At 38.6% G+C, this 17499-nt stretch overlaps 2 long non-coding RNA genes across 5 annotated transcripts in view; both read right to left on the bottom strand.

The window, feature by feature from the left end:
• The window catches only part of LOC308197334, a 246952-nt gene that overhangs the window by 132443 nt on the left and 97010 nt on the right, over positions 1-17499 (bottom strand). The gene's annotated exons all lie outside the window — the stretch shown is intronic.
• The window catches only part of LOC308197360, a 30746-nt gene continuing 22016 nt past the window's right edge, over positions 8770-17499 (bottom strand). The window contains exons 2-4 of the long non-coding RNA XR_013952874.1: positions 16751-16880; positions 16172-16225; positions 8770-13017 (exon numbers count right to left, since the gene is read on the bottom strand). This is a non-coding gene — a long non-coding RNA (uncharacterized lncRNA). The remainder of the gene's footprint in view (positions 13018-16171; positions 16226-16750; positions 16881-17499) is intronic.

The raw sequence follows: 17499 nt of genomic DNA, 5'->3' as shown, positions 1-17499 counted from the left end.
TAAAAGCAAAGCAACTCCATCTGCTCCATCTATGTGTAGTTACAGCATTCACATAGAATATATGTAAGAAACCTGTCAACACTCAGAAAGAGTGGGAGGCATATGGTTTTATCACACAATTTCACTAAATTTCAAAACTAACCATACACAACTGAGTCTAATGCTGATAGTAAAGACAACATTATACTTTTATTGGGTATTCTTTTTCAGTATAGAAGCACCCACAACAGGAAGCACAGCTGAACAGCAGGAAATAAATTAAGATGAGTAGGCTATAAAGGTGCCGTATCTCACTGAAATATCAGATGCCCCAAAGGGCCAGAATATCAGACCTGTTTAAAGCTGTGCACACTTGTCAATAAGCTACTTCTGCAGCCATCACTTTCGAACTACATAGACCAGAGTCTACTCTTCTACTGCATCAATTCTATCTTAAAGAAAGTGTCCTTATAAACCCAGGAGGGGTCACACAGAACTCCTAAGCCAACCAATCCAGGAGGACAACAAATACTAGCTGGACAAGGGCAGTGGAAGGTACATCAAGCTGCTAAACACTGGTGATTTGGTAATTAGACAAAAAGGTGAAATTAAGCAGCAGGAATTCCCACACTGAGCTACTCTCTTTCATTAGGACTTGAAATGCCTTTAAAATAAGATTATCACCAGATTACCACAGTCTTTAAATTTCCGTTTCTTCTGAAAGAAAAGCCAAATGAGAATCAAGCAGTAGTCTACTTGGTAGCCCTTGAGCCAAGTATGCTTTTATACTTAATGCTGAAAAAAATATGTCTTGTTCTATGTACGGTAACACTGTATATCTGTCTGAATGTGAGTGTGAATGAGACAGATGCTAAAACTCCACCTTTTGTCACATGAGAAAAACACAAACAACGAGACATTTGCCTTGCTGTTGTTTGTTTTACATTACACACACAAGATATCTGCTGAAAAAATGTGAGGGAACCAAAGGAGATGATGCAACAGTAACCAATGCTTGGGTTATTACAGCAGAAATGAGTAATTCTTGAGTATGAAAATTCTCTCCTGTGTTTAGCTGCTGGTTGAATGGCTCCACGAACCCTGGTATTCTCTACATTTTTCTCGTGATTTTTTAGGATGGTGAATGTTTCAATTGATATAAACTTCTTGATCTCAAGTCATCCTTACAAAAATTAGGATTATAGCATCAGGTACTCTGATTTTCAGTAGTTCTCACTGCCTAAAGCCCTCTCTTCACTTATTTGTATAAATAGTTACAGATCATTACATTTTCACAGTATTTTCACAGTATAGTTTAATTATGGACATCCTTCATTCTGTAATTCTTGTGATTGGAGGTATCTTAAAATAGACTAACCGGCACATTAAACTACACTAACTTCCTTCACAGCAAGAAAGAAACTATGTTGTACATCACCAGCCTTCAAGGACAAATCTTCAAGGCTTCTCTCTGTCCTGCTTTGAGCTCACAACTTATCATTCATAATGAACCTTTTGCCATCAGGCACAACTGTCAACAGGTGACAAATCATTGTTTCGAGTGGCAGTTTTTCACTTTTTGTTGCTCCAATTCCCTTTCTGACATCCTCTTATAGGTTATATATTTTCTATAGAAACAAACACATTATGCTTTACCAGCCTTTCATTTCCCAAACTCACTCTCTAAATCACAAAATAAGGAATAGCAAAAATCCAAAGTTTAACTACCTTTTAACCATAGATAATAGTGTCTTCCAGATCAGAGAAATATAGTGGGCATATATTGTGCAGGCAGAAAACTAGCTAATTCAAGAGCTCAAAAAAAAAAAAAAAAGTGCACACATTTTGAAAGGCAAGGTGTTCTTTTCTTCAGGAGAAAGAAACTTCAAGAAGTCTGTGAGTTAGGATAGGAGAAGGGGAAATATGGTATTCCTTACAGAAAGGTCACTGAGATTGTCTACCAGAATGATCACAGATGATATCCCAGGAAATAATGCATGCTATTTCCTTAAATTTGTGTTATTTCTCTATTTTTGAAACAATGCTATCAATCTTAGCATGGTTGTTGCATCCCTGGACGAATAAATTTTTTGGATTCTCTTGTAAGCCTTGGGCCTGCTGGTGCAGCTGCAGGAATGAAGAAGTGCACAGGTTGCAGCTGTGAACCACTGATCCGGGGCCTGACTCCACAAAGCCCAAATGTTTTAAAAAGGAAGGCTGAGCACAGTTGCTCAAGATCAGTATGTCAACCCCAAAGAATTCAAAAGGTAACTATGTCCAGGCCACATATCCAGCAAGTCCTTAGTACAAAACGACAAGGTGCACATGTGCTTGGCAGTGATACCAGTTGGTTCCTGATGCTTTTGTTGGCTTTATTAGACCATACAAATTATGCAATTGCTTACCTACAACTGGGTCTTCAAACATGGGTAACAAAAGTAGATAGGCTTCTTTTGCTACAATTTTTATGCACGTTTCTTGCTTTCCCCCCCAGTCCTCTCCTTTGATGCTTCCCAGGACCCCTCCAAGACAGTACTCTCCAGTCGCTTTGAATTCTTGTATCCTAGGACCTGCTATACTCCCAGTCTTCCCCATATTATACTGGAGAAATTCCCCACAGCACTGAACTGTACTAATACCAACTGGCCTCCACCCAGCCACTAACTACTATGAAACGTCATACCTTCTAACCCTCTACTTTTGTGGAGATAGTAATCTGTCAACAGTTTCAGCCTGTATTAGAAACATAGGAGTGGCAGACAGATGGACAAAGACAGCACATTCATATACCACTAATCTCCTTAGAAACCAAGCTAAAAATATTTGTCTTAAATCTAGAATGAAATTCCTATTTAGGAGCAAATGGAAGTGCTGTAATAATTCTCAATCAATTCCTCCAATCACTTCATCCTACATGCTTTAATTTTCCTTAGTAATTTGTGAGGATACCTAGTACATGCAGAAAGTCTTTCAAATTCTCTTGGTTACTTTATTCTTAGACACCTACTTCGCAAACCCGTACAAAAGTTTTTGCTGCTACAGTGACCTGCAGACTGACAACACTTAGAAGGATCATTTAAAGACCTAACTCCTCCATGTGAATTAGAAAGTTTAGAGGGATAAGCATAACGCAATAGGATGCTCTCCCATTTACCCAAGCCATGTCATTTCCAACCCTTTAGAAATACAAGGGTAGCTTCAAATGCCTTCCCAGAGAAGTAGAAACAGCATAGCAGTGCCACAAAACCTGAGAGGTGCACGTTTAGCAGTTCTATTGACCATTCATTCCTCTTCCCATATGTAGCTGAACTGTGGGAAAACAGCAAGCATATAGCTAAAATGTGCACTTTGTTCCCCAGAAGGGAACAAAGAAAAGCATACAAGGATTGGCTGAGTACATACCTTGTAATACCTTCCCTTTCTATTAAATCCTCATTATCAAAACAAAGCAACCTACCTGATCCATCCACTTCCCTCACAATTTCTGCCACTTCCTCTGGTCATACTACCAACACAATTTAAGGAAGCAAAACTAAAAGGTACCCAACATCATTGTGAGAGAAAGAGGACAAGAAATGCTGTTAGCCTGGCATGTGAATAAAGACCACATCTAGCACTACCTGTATCTACTGATGCAGAACAACCTGTCTGCATGGACAGTTGCAGTTGCACAGGTCTTAGACCACCATGAACAAATAAGTCCTGTGGTGCTACTTCCTTGTGCTTAGTTTTCAGGTACTGATACTTTAAGGAGGACTTTGTTGTTGTTGTAAAGATTAATAAGTCAATAAATATAGGTAAGCAATACTAAAACATCTTTCAACACGTTGGGCCCTTATGCTTCCTGAAAAGACTAAAAGGCCAAGAGTTTCAGTGGAACGAAATAATGACTTTTCCAAACTAAAAGATTTGCTGCTACTTTGCAATGGAGAGGAGCAAGAGAGGGATGGTGGAGTGAATCAGAAGATAATTCCACATATAATTTGCTAACTTATTAACATTCAATTTGCAGCCGTTAAGGCAATCCTTCCTCCCCAGGTACTCAAGAGATTACTCTTAATGCTTCCACTGGGATTCTCAAGAATGAATCCCTGCAGTTTCACAGGACTGCTATGCTTCGACTGTTTTGTCTGCTCCCTCTTCTGTGCACAAATGTAACACTCATTACAGCTAAAGCGGTCGCGTGGAAGCTGCCCAAGGAGAGAAATATCGCAGAACGCTGGTCATATAAAGTTAACTGTTTACTCTATGTTATGCAAAGTTTCATAATTTACAATTACTTTGTTGCTCAGAATTGTGAATTTCAGTAACACCTAAGAAATATCAGCTGTGACCACATGAAGCTGATGTTCGTATTTGGTACTGAAAAAGGTGAGAAAAATGCAACTGGTTAGCAGGCCCAGCCACTGCTCTTCCAGTGCCACCACTGACACAGGAGCCGAGTCCATGGACTTCCTCAAAGCCAGCTACAGCCACAAGGGATGTGGTGACAGAATTGTCACATGCTTTGCGTGACCTCAGTCATTCCTCCACATCCCCAACATCACATCAGCCTTCATCACTGAATGACATGGAACTACCATACAGTTGTTGAGGGAAACATCACAGTGTTTATAATGGTCTTGCTGTTATATTTCTGGATCCAGAGGTTCCTGACACGAAGTTTAATGTTAGGTGAACAGAGGAAATGGCACAATGACTGCCCTGCATAGAGGGGCTGGCTCACACTTTGGTTCTCCAGATTCTCACACACAAACATACTTTATAGTTCAAATAGATAACTACCTGATTATTACAAAAGCAGCGGAAACACTATTATTATTATTATTTTGAAAAAAACGTCCAGATTGATCAAATAAAATGGTAGTAGAAGAAATATGCTTACTCACAAGTATGCTTTTCAAAGACAGGCTGAAGTACAAGCTGAGAGTTAGGGCACATATTCCTCTAGCCAGTGAAAAATGAAATTCGGGACTAATAAAAGAAAAGCAAATTACTCATTTCTCCCAACTCAAACTCAAAGCCTTTATTTTCCAGGAAAGACAAAGAGTGTACATGGTTCACAAATGAGTTAGTTGTATACACAGAAGTCCTTTTTTTTTTTTTATGGAAAGCACATTATAAAAAAAAGATAAGAAAAAACTAGAAGTATAAAGCAGGACTTATTAGTGAAAGATCATCATTGGTCATTGTATGTTGTATTCATTTAGAAACTGCCTTGGGCTTGCTGAATTATATTATAAGGCTAACAAGGGGTGAAATATGTGAAAAACACAGGTGATTTTTATCCTTAGAAGCTGATTTTTTTTTTTTCTCCACAGCCCAGAAAACCAAATGTGCCATTAATATGGACTGAGTAGTTACAATGGATGGTAGGCATTACCACCTATAAAAGAGCAGTGTGTACTTTACAAAAAAGTGGGTGAATAACAGTTTTCATCCTCCCTTGGCTTGACAGAATCAGAGCCAGACATCTTTTAGAGTATGTTGTAAAACATTATGAGTCCAGCTTTAGCCCTTTCTCTTTCTCATATACACACACGCACACAGAGGTCAAAAAGTTGAGGTGGCTTGAGTGGCAGTCAGTCAGGAGATATTACCTAGGGACATAACTATCAGTTATGGATACTAATCAAAAATAATTGACAGGCACATAGATTAAAAAAAATGTTTAAAAGTCACAGAATACTCTTTGATAGATCAGTAATACTGATGTAAATAAATTAGAGTAATTACTAATGTAACACTGGTGTAAATAATACTTGGGCAGGAATTTTATTTTCTGAGTTCCAGATTGACATTTACATCATATGGAGAGGTTTTGTGTGTTTTTATTATTGTTCTTCACGTCCCAGGGGGTGATATGAGAAATGCATCTTAGAAGACATGAATTGAATACTTGTGCTTGTTTGGCAGGAGTAGCTGATTACCAGATATTGAGCCTTTCACTTTTTGGTCACTGGTAAAAATTAAGCGCAGTCAAAAGTGAAGCAAGTCCCTGCCACCCATCAGTTTTTCAGTGATCTTTGTGAAGCAAAGTAGTGCCTTCAATTCTGTTTATAATAACCAAATCTCCATGGTTCAAAGGAAAACAAAGAAAAACAAACAAAAAACCCGAAGACATTATTATTGCCAGTTTTAAGAGAGAGTCTAGAGAAATTCCTGACCCTGCACATCAGAGTTGTGCCGCATTTCGAGAGCTGCCTTTCTATATACTTTCTCAGCTCTATGGATACAGAAACTACACGTGGCTACAGCTTAATCCACATGACAGCCTACAGTTTAAAAGAAAAGAAGAATGTTTCTAAGCTTAAGAGTAATGCACTTCAGTCATTTATCAGTAAAACCTAGCATTGTCAGAAAGTCATCATACCCAGGGAGAGGAGTTGCAGATATTCTGTGTAAAAAAATGGGGGGGGGGGGGGGGGAGGGGCATGACTTTCACCATCAATACAGTCTGAAGGGATTACAGAGAGCCACAGATGATTTCTTTAGAAATAAATGCCAAAATAAAATAGAAGTGACAGAACAGAAAGACTTCCCACCAGCAGTGTGCACAAAAAGGACTCCACACCATCTCTTCAAAGCGTATAAACCCAGACATTGCAGGCAGAGAGTTACGGTGCTGTTGGTAGCATGAGCCCAGGCAGAAAGTGCTCGGCGTTGGCTGCCACACGGACAGACACAACCCCTTTCCCTGGCGTCCAGCACGAGCAGTGCAACGCTAGGCACCTGGCTGGTTACAAACTAGTAGCAAGCACTTATGATCCCCAGCAAAATCAAAAGGAGCTGCTCGGATCAGCAGGAGCTTCTGTAATCGATCAATCAATCTTTTCTTAGTGAATTGTGAATTTCACAGATATTGCAAAGCTACTCTGAGTTTGCGTAAGCAGCCCGAGATTTTCTCCTCTTTTTGTTTGTTTGTTATTGCACCTACTTTTTGAGAGAGTTTAAGTAGTTTATATGCTCTCTTGAGAGCGACATTGAGAAACCTGCAATGCAATTAAACATTAAATCTCGTCCACAACACAAAGCATATGGATCATGCTTTAATTTCAGCAAGCTCTAAATAAGACTTTGCTTCTGTGCTCATTTAAACCAAAAAGCAGACCAAATGCACTTCCCCAGCAGCACCCTGCATTGAACAAGAAATCTGCACCATCCAGTTGCTTATGCTGGCACCTGCTACTTGTTTAGCTGCCACTACTCAGAAACTCAAGCTCCTGGAAAGTTTGTGCACAAAATGCTTGGCATTGATCATTTTCTCCTCAATTTAGACTTCACCCTTGTATCCTCAAGCTGCACCATGTAGTGAAGTTCGTACTCCTCCACTTCTAAAATACCTTGACTTGAAATTTTCAACATGGAGGAATTCCCTAAAGGAATAATAAGGAACGGTGTTGTAGAAATTCTTTCCCATTTGGGAAAAATGACATACACATTTCTCAAGACATAAAAAGTATTTTTTACTCTGATCAAATGCATTTCAATTACATTAAAATGTTTTAACATACTACACTGTTGTATATATATATATTCCAAAGTAACTTTATAATATATTATTATGCAAGGAGATTAAATTATTCTACTGGATGCCTGAAATGTTTTGGAGTAGAATAAATTCCATCACTGCCTCTGCTCACCTTTTTTTTTTTTTTTCCAGCACCTGTCAGACTGCAATTGTTTTGAAGCAGTTGTTTTGGAAAAGTATTTTCCAAAGGTTAGAAGAGATTCAGCTGTGATCCCATTTCATATTAACTGTGGCTGATGTAAGATATTTCTGAAGTTTCACAACATGTGAAGTGCCGCTGCATTTATTTGGGCATGCTAGTAGCAAAAAGTCTTGCACTGGGGAAACAAAATTTGAAGTGATCCTAAACAAATTATTAAACTTGTTCCTGCAGAATGAAAGATAATGTTTATAATTTTAAAAGCCAATCTACTCTACTTTTGAAAAAATACAAGCCTTCATCAATTAAGACGGTTGCACACAGACACATGGAACAAGGATGACAAAATGTTTGGTTAATCAACAGTATTTTTAGATTGCGCTGCATTGCTTGCCAAGACCAGGGGAACTGATTATTGAACAAAAATGATTACACTGATACGGACACTTTCATTCCTGTTTTGTTAGTGGCAAAGTATTATTATTATTATTATTATTTTTAAATCAACTCAACGTTTATGCCTTTTTATCAGCACATAGAGTCTAGCCTGGGCTAGTAGGTGCTTTACAGATTGCTCTTTTGTAGATGTGCAGGAATGCAATTTTGCAGAGGTAGTTTTATTAATTTCTAATATTAGTATTTTTCAGTTTCTGAAGACAGTGTGGAAGGAAAGCTGTAAAAGAGATAAGTTATTAGTGCTACTGTAGTATAAACATCATTTTAGAGAAAAAAAATAATAATCAAAAACTTCAAACATTTTGTTGCTGATAGGAGACCAAATTATGTTTCTGGCTACACCACTGTAAACTTCAGAAGAAACTAGATTAGATGTAGTTTAGACATAGTTTAAGTAGGTGTCTGCCTCCATGAATAAGGCTAAGCATGGCAATACAGAGATTCAAGTAATATTCTTTTATTATTATTTTTCTGATCTTTCATGCTGGAAAAATATACTCACAAGATGCAGATCGAAACATTATATATATAGCCACTACTGTGAAAAGTAGTTTTATTTTGATATTAAAAGTTACATTAACATTTTAAATTTCCAGTAAAATCTCTTTTGTGGATAGTAGTGCAATTATCCATGTTACAAAGATGACTTTTATAATTCTCTTATTTTTCCAAATGAAAATATGTAATAAATTTTGCATCGCGTGTAAAATAAAGAAATTTTGTCAAAGATTTTCAGCACAAGCAGGCAAATTTAACTTCAATACTAACTTCTAACTTTGGAAAAGGATTTCAACCTCAGCCTTAAGCATGGTTTAGCTTCATATAATATGCTACTTTCTATTACATAAGATGTCTTTAAAAAGTGAGCCCTTAGTCCTGAACAAAGCATAGGAGTATTTTAAGGATCTGGAGAGCCACAGCTGATCTGTGGGCAAACTGTGAGCAAGAGCTGTGATTCAGCTAAGGATCACAGTTCCTATCTGAAGGACTTCCCGAGGCAGTCAGCCCTGAGGGGGTGAAAAACAGGAGTAAGCTCTTCTGGATGAAGATGCAGAGAAAATAACAGCTCAAGTATGGTCTCAACCCCAGAAAATATCTTTCCTGCCCCTATGGAAGAAAGGAAGAAACTCTCTTAAAGGCAAATGGAAGACAGGAAAAATAATAATAGTGTTCTCACTTCTCACCAGAAAATAAATTCACATTTTTGGTGACTTTTTGGTGACTTCAAGAGGTACTAGAGGGACCTAATTTTAATGGGCATTTCCTTGGTTCTTAAAGGCTCCTGAGGCAGCTTTTGAGAGATCATTTTTTCAATATGAGCAGTTGTGTTAGTCAGTGCAGCACATCCATTTGTCCAAACACATCACTTTAACCAGTCAAAAAAAAGACAGCCAATTAAGTAAGTAAAAGTCTGATCTATTCTGGAGATATTTAAATTTCATTTTCCATTCAGAAAATTATCATTTCATCATTGCTCAACTAGAAACCAATCCTTCTTCTCTTCTCTTAGCAATAGACAGCTGGGACAGGAGGAAGACTGGAGGCCAGGATCCTCCCTCCCCTTTACCTGCCATCTGAGCTCCAGTCAGTCACTTCACACCTCCCAGCTTCACTTTCAAAGACAAAATATTCAACCCACCCAACTCTGACCCTCGAGGTCAATCAGATCAAGGATCTAGCTCACCACACATGGCTGTTCCATCAGGTCTACAGCAATGCTAAGTGAAGAGTAAGGGAAACGCTATCTCACCCACCACGGAAGGCGAAGGCAGTCTCACCACCACCAGGGGACAAGTCCCAAGGTACGTGTAATACAGCTTCTGTGGGCTTAGCTGTAGGGACCAGGACTTGAGGTTAAGCTTCTGGGGGACTCTGTGTACGGACCCCGAGCACATCACCCCCACTGGGGCTTGGCTGTGGGGGCTCGGGGGCCCTGCGGCTCCCTGACACGCTTATGTGCTTGCACAAAGTGCAGTTGCAAACATGGCCAAAACCTGTCATCACTTTCATATTTAAATAACGTTTCCATGGGACATTCACATTTGAGGTGACTACAGGGAACTCAGAAAATTCAAAGGATTTTAGGCTCTCTCAACCTAATCAGTGTTCAGCTACTGGTTCACAACACTTTTAAACCATTTATTGCCAGCAGACAATATTACAAAAGACAATGGAATTGATAACTTACTGATTGCATTACTTTACTTCATCTTCACTCACAAATTCCTGTTTATTTTCATCTCATTTTCTCTAAAGCGATCTAAATTCTTTCCTATTCTCTCTGAAAGTAATTTCAATAAAGCACTGGTTCTCCAGTCACTGCTTCTGCACCACCACTTCTCCTTTCTGTGGCTGAATGATCACTGACCTTTTGAATGCAGCCATCAGCTCGTCAACTGAAGCACAGAAACAACACATTTTTTTTCTACCAGAACATGGGTAGTGCATATCATGTAGCTGTGAAGTTTCTTTGTAAATGTCTTTGAGTCTGCTACACACATCTTGTACGTGAATGCCAAGTATCCACAACTGCAATGACATTTTGGATAGAAAACATCCATGTTAGCAGACTCAGCAGGGCTCTGATCTGGATCACATGTACAGCATCAACCTACTCGCAGCTATTTTGGGTATGGCCATCTGCTGTCCATAGCGTGCAAACACGGGGAATTCTGCCCCTCTGAGGAAACATCTGTCCCAGAAATGAACAGCACACACTGAACCAGCTTGTGAAACTGAAGGAGAAGGCACAGCAGGCACCTGGTCTGCACAGAATACTGTCTCAGCTCTGAGTGCTGATATAAAGACAAGGGCTACAATCAATGCATTTCTTTATTTTTGTTTTTTAAGAATTAGTCCAACTTCCCAAATGCTAGTTGGTTGCAAAAATTAGTGCACACAGTGTGCAGAAGGGTGTCATCAAGCAAATGGTAAGACTCTAAGAATGATTAAAACAAAAGATGTAGATATCTACCAGTTACACCTCATAACAAGAGCTATTTCATACCAATAATCCTCGCAGTTTAAAGATGAGGAAAAGGATGGTGAAAGAAGTTCATATCCAGAAAAATGCATTCATGTGAACACACACTAATAAACAAGCAGAAATAGTAGTGAATTTAAACTAATGAATAAAATTTGGTGGCCTCTAACGTCAAGGCTTACAGATTTGCCCAGGGCAAATCACAATAAGCTTTCACAGCATGACTTCAGAGTGTATCTTAAATTGAACAGTAAGAGAAGTCCTTACTTCTTCTGGTAAGGATTCTGGTTGCTAGGATTATGTAGCACTTGTGTAGCCACTTCCCAGTACTGTACAAAGGAACCAGCTTGGGAGCACAAGCAAGGGAACACATCCCCATTTACCTGTCCAGTATTAAACAACAGCATACTAGTCACAAGACCACAGTTGATTTTACAGAGCTGCTCACAACAATTATAGCACCAAGAAATTTTAGGAATTGTTTAAATCGAAGACAATGAATTGGCTCAGAGAGCATCCATATGGAACTTCCCACCCAGAAGGGCCACACTGAAGAAAGCATGGCATTTATTCCAGTAGAAATCAAGATGAGCAGAATACTAAAGCATATATTCACTAAAGCATGCAGAAACAGGGCAGCAAGGAACCATTCTACTTAGCTGAGCATTACAGGGGAACAGTTTCTTGGAGAAAACAAGTTGTAATGACAGCACAGTTTGTGCATAAGGAATTCTGTAATCTTTTTAGTGGATGAATAATAGTTGTTTCAACTTACTCAGAACCCAGGGACTGAAACGGACGCCAGACTACTGACTGTATTAGATACTAGAAACTTCATTTCTTGCTCTGGATAGCTATTTAGCACTATGACAGAATAAGAAATAGGAAAGAAGTAAGAGAGTTTCACTGAAATGGACCAAATTGGAGCACACATCACTAATCCAAGTAATGAATGACATGGGCTCACTCTGCAAGGCTCCATTTGTTTAAAGAGATTCATCATAACCTGAGTGACTGACAAAGTTCCCTGTAAGCAGAAGAAGGGCATAAATATCTAAGCAGGTCTTAAGAATTCATAAATAAATTCAAGAAAATCAGTGACCTTTCTTCTTCCCACCAAAAACAAACAAAACAACAATAACAAAAAGACATAAGAAGAAGGCACCGACAATAAGATAGAGGATTAGATAGTCAGAAAATCTTTCCACATTATTTCTGCTCCTTCTCCCACAAAACCTTGACACATCCATCTTTCTTCATCCCTCTCCTTTGGCATAAAAGTTGTGATTGTGATCATCTGCCCACATATTTGGCAGGAGGGTTTGGGGAAAAGAAAGTGAGAAAACCTGACTTTAGCATATGTACAATGCCATAGAGTTGTTTTTAGAAGTAAGGTTCTGCACGTGGAAGGAGGAAGCAGAAGCTTAGCTGAGACACCAAAAGAAACTAAACATTTTGTGGATTTGAATTCAAACCAAAGCAAAAAAAAAAAAAAAAAAAAGCCTCGGAAAGAAGAAAAACTTGCAATGGAATATCAGAGAATCAAAAAATAACGTAAGCATGTAAGCAGATTTAAAGAACATATCAGCAGAAGACAAAAACAGGTCATCTTCAGAACCATTTGAGGTCTTACCCAGCATCCTCTGTGCATGTTAGCCCATGGAAACCCACCAGCCTTCCAGATCCCTCAGAGGCAGAGTCTGTCCTTGGTGATCAATGGTAATACCCCCAAGCATCCCAGCCCTCCCCATACATGCACACAGTTGCAATGTAACACCAGCCTCATCTTGCGAAATATCTGTGCTGAAGATGGAAGAGTCTTTTTGCAGGGCAGAGTCATACAGCTGGACTCCAGGGAATGTTCTGAGGATGCTCCATTACATGCGCTGTAATGCTGTACCCATTACACTCATTTTCTTCTTCTCATTCCTAAAGAAATAATTAGATGAACTATGAAGAATCACATCTCTGACTAAGTGCATCTAGTGCCTCCTCCAGATAAGCTTAAAATAAAATCCAAAGTGCAGTTTGTATAGAGAAAATTCCAGTCCCTTCTGAGGAGGCACTACAGAGACTCAGTTCCCAGGGACTGAGAGGATAAGCCTAGGTCTGCTTATCTAGAAAACACGCAGGGCTTCCCCTTTCTTAAGACTGCTACTCTCCCATGCACATCCGTTAGGTGCCTACTCTGCTTTCATGACCACGAAGATCCTGTTTGTCTCAGCCCTGCAAGTAGCTCGGGCAACTCTGTGCTGACAACAGTTGGAGAGTCAATCCCAAAGAGGAGACCTCTTCCTTTGCGCAGATTTCCAAGACTTTCCATACTTCAATGCAGAAACAGGAGCCAGGGAGAATCTTTTTCTCTTCCAATCCTTTGACCTGACACAAATCACCCCTCTAACCTTTGATAAACACGGCAGCAGCAACTTGACTGGCTCTTTTTCAGCCTAGCTGAGAGCTATTAAGGAATTGGCCACTTACTTTGCTTCCTCTGTTGAAGCTATCACATTTTTGCAAAAGAAGGCAAACGTTAACCAGCTTTCCAGTAGAGCAGGAGGTCAACTCTGCAGTTGGTGAATTAGTTTTTGTTTTGTTTTTCTCTCCAAAATGATCAAATAAATTAATGGGTAAGGGATAACTTGCTACTAACACTTATCTTGGAACCATCCATACCTTAAAGCCAGGTTAAGGTAAAACATCAATGCAGCTATCAGCATCCAAAAGAGAGAACTCAAATTACAAGTGTTACGTTATTATTAAATCTGAGACACTCTCTCTCTCTGTATCTGGCTCATTTGCTGATATGAGATGTTTTCCTGACATACACTTCCAGAGGGATTCTGTCTTCCTCTACAGTCTGTGGCTCAGGCTGTATTCACCAGGAGCAGCCCATTGCTGGGAGACATGTTAGCTTTTATAACTAAACTCCTCCTGGGAGTCCTCCAGGTATTGTAGATAGAATTAATCTCCCCTTCCTGCTTTCCCTGCTAAGAGTAACTTGCTTCTAATTTGTTAATGAGACATGCCTAGCACAACTCCAACTAAAGGACTGTAGAAATGAAAACATCACTTTGCCAGATAAGATACCATTTTCAATACATAATTTGCTAATTAACAAAGTAAAACTCCTTTGCCACCCATCTTAAGACTCCAGTGGATGAGTACGCAACATGCAGGACAATGAGTTGGAATAGCTAATCCCCATATACTTATTGTTGGTTGGTTGTTTTTCTCCTAGGGATTCCATTAAAGCCAACAAAAACAACTTTGGAGCTATCTTGTCAAAAATAAAAGTAAAAAAAGGCTCTTCAGAGCCATTCACAGCTGGACAGCTGCCTTAGGGAACATAGCACACAATCTCTGTCCAGGAAAGCATCTAAGATTTTCTTGATATCTAATTCCTTTAAAATAAGAACAGCCATGTAAAGCTTCCTTATAACACTCGTTAAGCCGGACAGTTCCAAAGACTTTCTGCAAATCTATTTATTTAAGAAAGGGAAAAGGAAAAACCCTATATTAACTCTCCAAACCTACTAAGGAAACAAAGCTAACCTTCTTAAATATTCAATGGCAATGACACTGACTCTCAAAACATATTCAAAGTAGCAGCTTAATTTCCTGAATCTAGCTATTATCATACCATACAAATTTTACTCCAGTTTTAAGAAAATGCATTTTTTCCTCTCTTTATTAATAGCATTATTATAAATTAAAAACGATGTTGTGGTCAGAGGTTAAAAATATTAGGTACTGATTTTGAAGCGGAAAGCAAGATTATTATTTTCAGCCAACTATAGGCTTTTTATGACTTAGCAAGTTAATTAAAAAGCAAACAATAAGAACCCTTCAGCTTTTTCTTTTCACCCTTTGGTTTATTAATACCTACTAAGCTTTTGAGGCCAGAAAACATATCTTATTAATTCTCCATGGAGAACTTGATATGACAGGCATTCCATCCACTGTGCTGTACACAATACCTCATACTGCTTCAGTAATGACAAATACAGTAGCAATAGGAAAAATAACCTAAAAAGCTGTATGCAGGACAGAACCAGGAAAATTCAGAAAAGTAAATAGGAGGATCATTTAAAAGTATGCCGTTAAGTACATTTATCATTGATACTTATGAAAGTTGCTAATTTTAAATAGAAAAATAAAGAAAACATGATGATTGATCATTCAATTACTGTTTGCACCAGATAGCTGCAAACAGCCCTTCTTTGTTAAAGGCATGAAAGAATATCAACCACATGGTTTTGACTTCAGATGCATCGTAGGCAAGGGAGTTACAAGGGAGTCTGGTTGACACATCTAGCCAGGACAATTTAACATGCAGAAGCACTGTTCTTGGCTAGAACAAAGTACAGATGGGCCTGGAAGTGGGAGATGTTTACTTGGAAATTGTACGTAAAGGGTATGCAAAATGATGTGGTGTGTCTGTTAGAATAATGAACCGTGACTCTGAAAAGTGTAAACAGTGCCGGAAGGCATCTACTTACAGATCAGAGCCTGGCACTGTAAGACACTGTTTGGCTAAAGAAATAAACTTAATAAAATAAAAGAGCTACACAGAGGGGGGAAAAAAATAATAATGATTTCAGAAGCATAATATTTTCTTTCCTCCATTGTAGCTATACGTAAATGTATCTACAGTCCTCCCGTTTAGGTGGAAGTGTCCCCTTAGTAGTTTTGTCAGCATCAGACTTTTAAATTCTGTTTAAGAATTTCACACTGTTGGGAAGTTAAGCGACTATGAATTGAGAAGCAATGAAAGAACATCTCTCATGCCAAAGACACTAGGTAAATAATAGAGATGATAGGATCTATTCTATGAAACGTGGTAGGAGTGTAATCTTCACACTCACTCACATGGGATATGGATCAGAAACATAAACCTAAATATTTTCTCATCATGTGATGTTCAGATCAGCTGCAATACAATTGCAAAGAAAAAATTGAAATGACTGTTGCAAGCACTGCTGGAAAAAATTATTTGCAAAGAGGGAATCTCAACTTTAAACTATTCATTGACCGTTCAACAGCTAGCATTTTTAAGGAAATCCTATGCACTTCCTAGTTATACCTTCACACCTGTTGAGTTCAGGCCATATTAATTTCTTCTGTCTTGTAGAGTCCTCTTTAAAAGAAAAAAAGACACAGTGACATTTTATTGCTAGACTATCTTGAACTTACTACTAATCAGTACTAACAGCTTCACAATAAAAGGAAAAAAACTATTTTCTAGAAGGCTTATAAAAATGCATACATTCACCAGCTGTGCAGTGCTGACATTGAATTATCATCTCTGCACCACTTGTTTTACAGTAAAACAATAGAAAACTCTTCTAAATGTACTTTATCAGATAGTTGAATAGCAAAATTTTGTCTTAAGACAGCAGACAAAGTCTGTATTAACTGGACATGATTGGTGCAGTTCAGATCATTAGAAATTAGATTCTTGGCAGTTTTTCCATCTGTCATCCAGAACACTGAAAAAAAGTAGTATAACCACTGAAGGAGTGGGATTTGGGCCATATAGATAGTAAAAAATAAATAAGTAAATAAATAAAATTAAGAAAATAATCAGAAAATAAAAGTATTATTTCTAATATATTTCAGAACAATGTACTCATGACAAATTTTCATAAAGAAAAATCCTGACCTTTTCTGTAGCCTGCTCACATCCCTTCTTTTCCAGAACAGCGGGCACCACAGAAATGACTCCTGAAGAGGTGTAATTTAAAAAGGCCTGAGAGAAATCACAAAGGAGCCGACTGCTGCTTCTTTTCCACCTGCAGGCACAAGAGAAGCACTCCTGGAAGGGGGCTGAGAGCGTTTCTGTACATTATGGGCTTCTCTTGAGCATAGTTAGCAGTGGAAACTCTTCTCACTGGGTCATTATTCTTCCAGAATTGAAACAAAACATATCTGCTGTTCCCATTGCATCTGGGAGGCAACAACTCTACCTTGCTGTCACTTTCTATTCTTGCTGGGTCCTTCTGTTTAAAAATGGCTTCTCCTCACCCTCTTGACAGACCAGCATAGCTTTGACTCCAACAAATAGCAGAGGAAATTAAATGAGACACTTGTCTAACATGTGCAAGAATACAGTCATCTTCAGAATGGTAAAAACAGGACAAAGTGGTTTCTCAAAAAAGTGTATTCACCAGAACTACAACAAGGGGTGGGGTAATACATGACCACCACGACAACAAAAAACATAGAAAACAAAACCTACAGGGAATAAATACCTGCCAGATAATTCTGACTTTCCCAAGCAACCAAATTTTGATGAGTCAGTATTTGCTTTGACTGTTCCCCCTTTCAGAATCATTATATATCACATTAAATCTACTTATAATTTTAGTCACAAATGTAATAAGGAAAAATAACCTCATCACCTTAATCAAC

The sequence above is a fragment of the Anser brachyrhynchus genome (genome assembly GCF_964034855.1).
Source record: "Anser brachyrhynchus genome assembly, chromosome: 1".
In the NCBI taxonomy this organism is placed as follows: domain Eukaryota; kingdom Metazoa; phylum Chordata; class Aves; order Anseriformes; family Anatidae; genus Anser; species Anser brachyrhynchus.
This window is presented reverse-complemented; position numbering and strand designations above follow the sequence as displayed.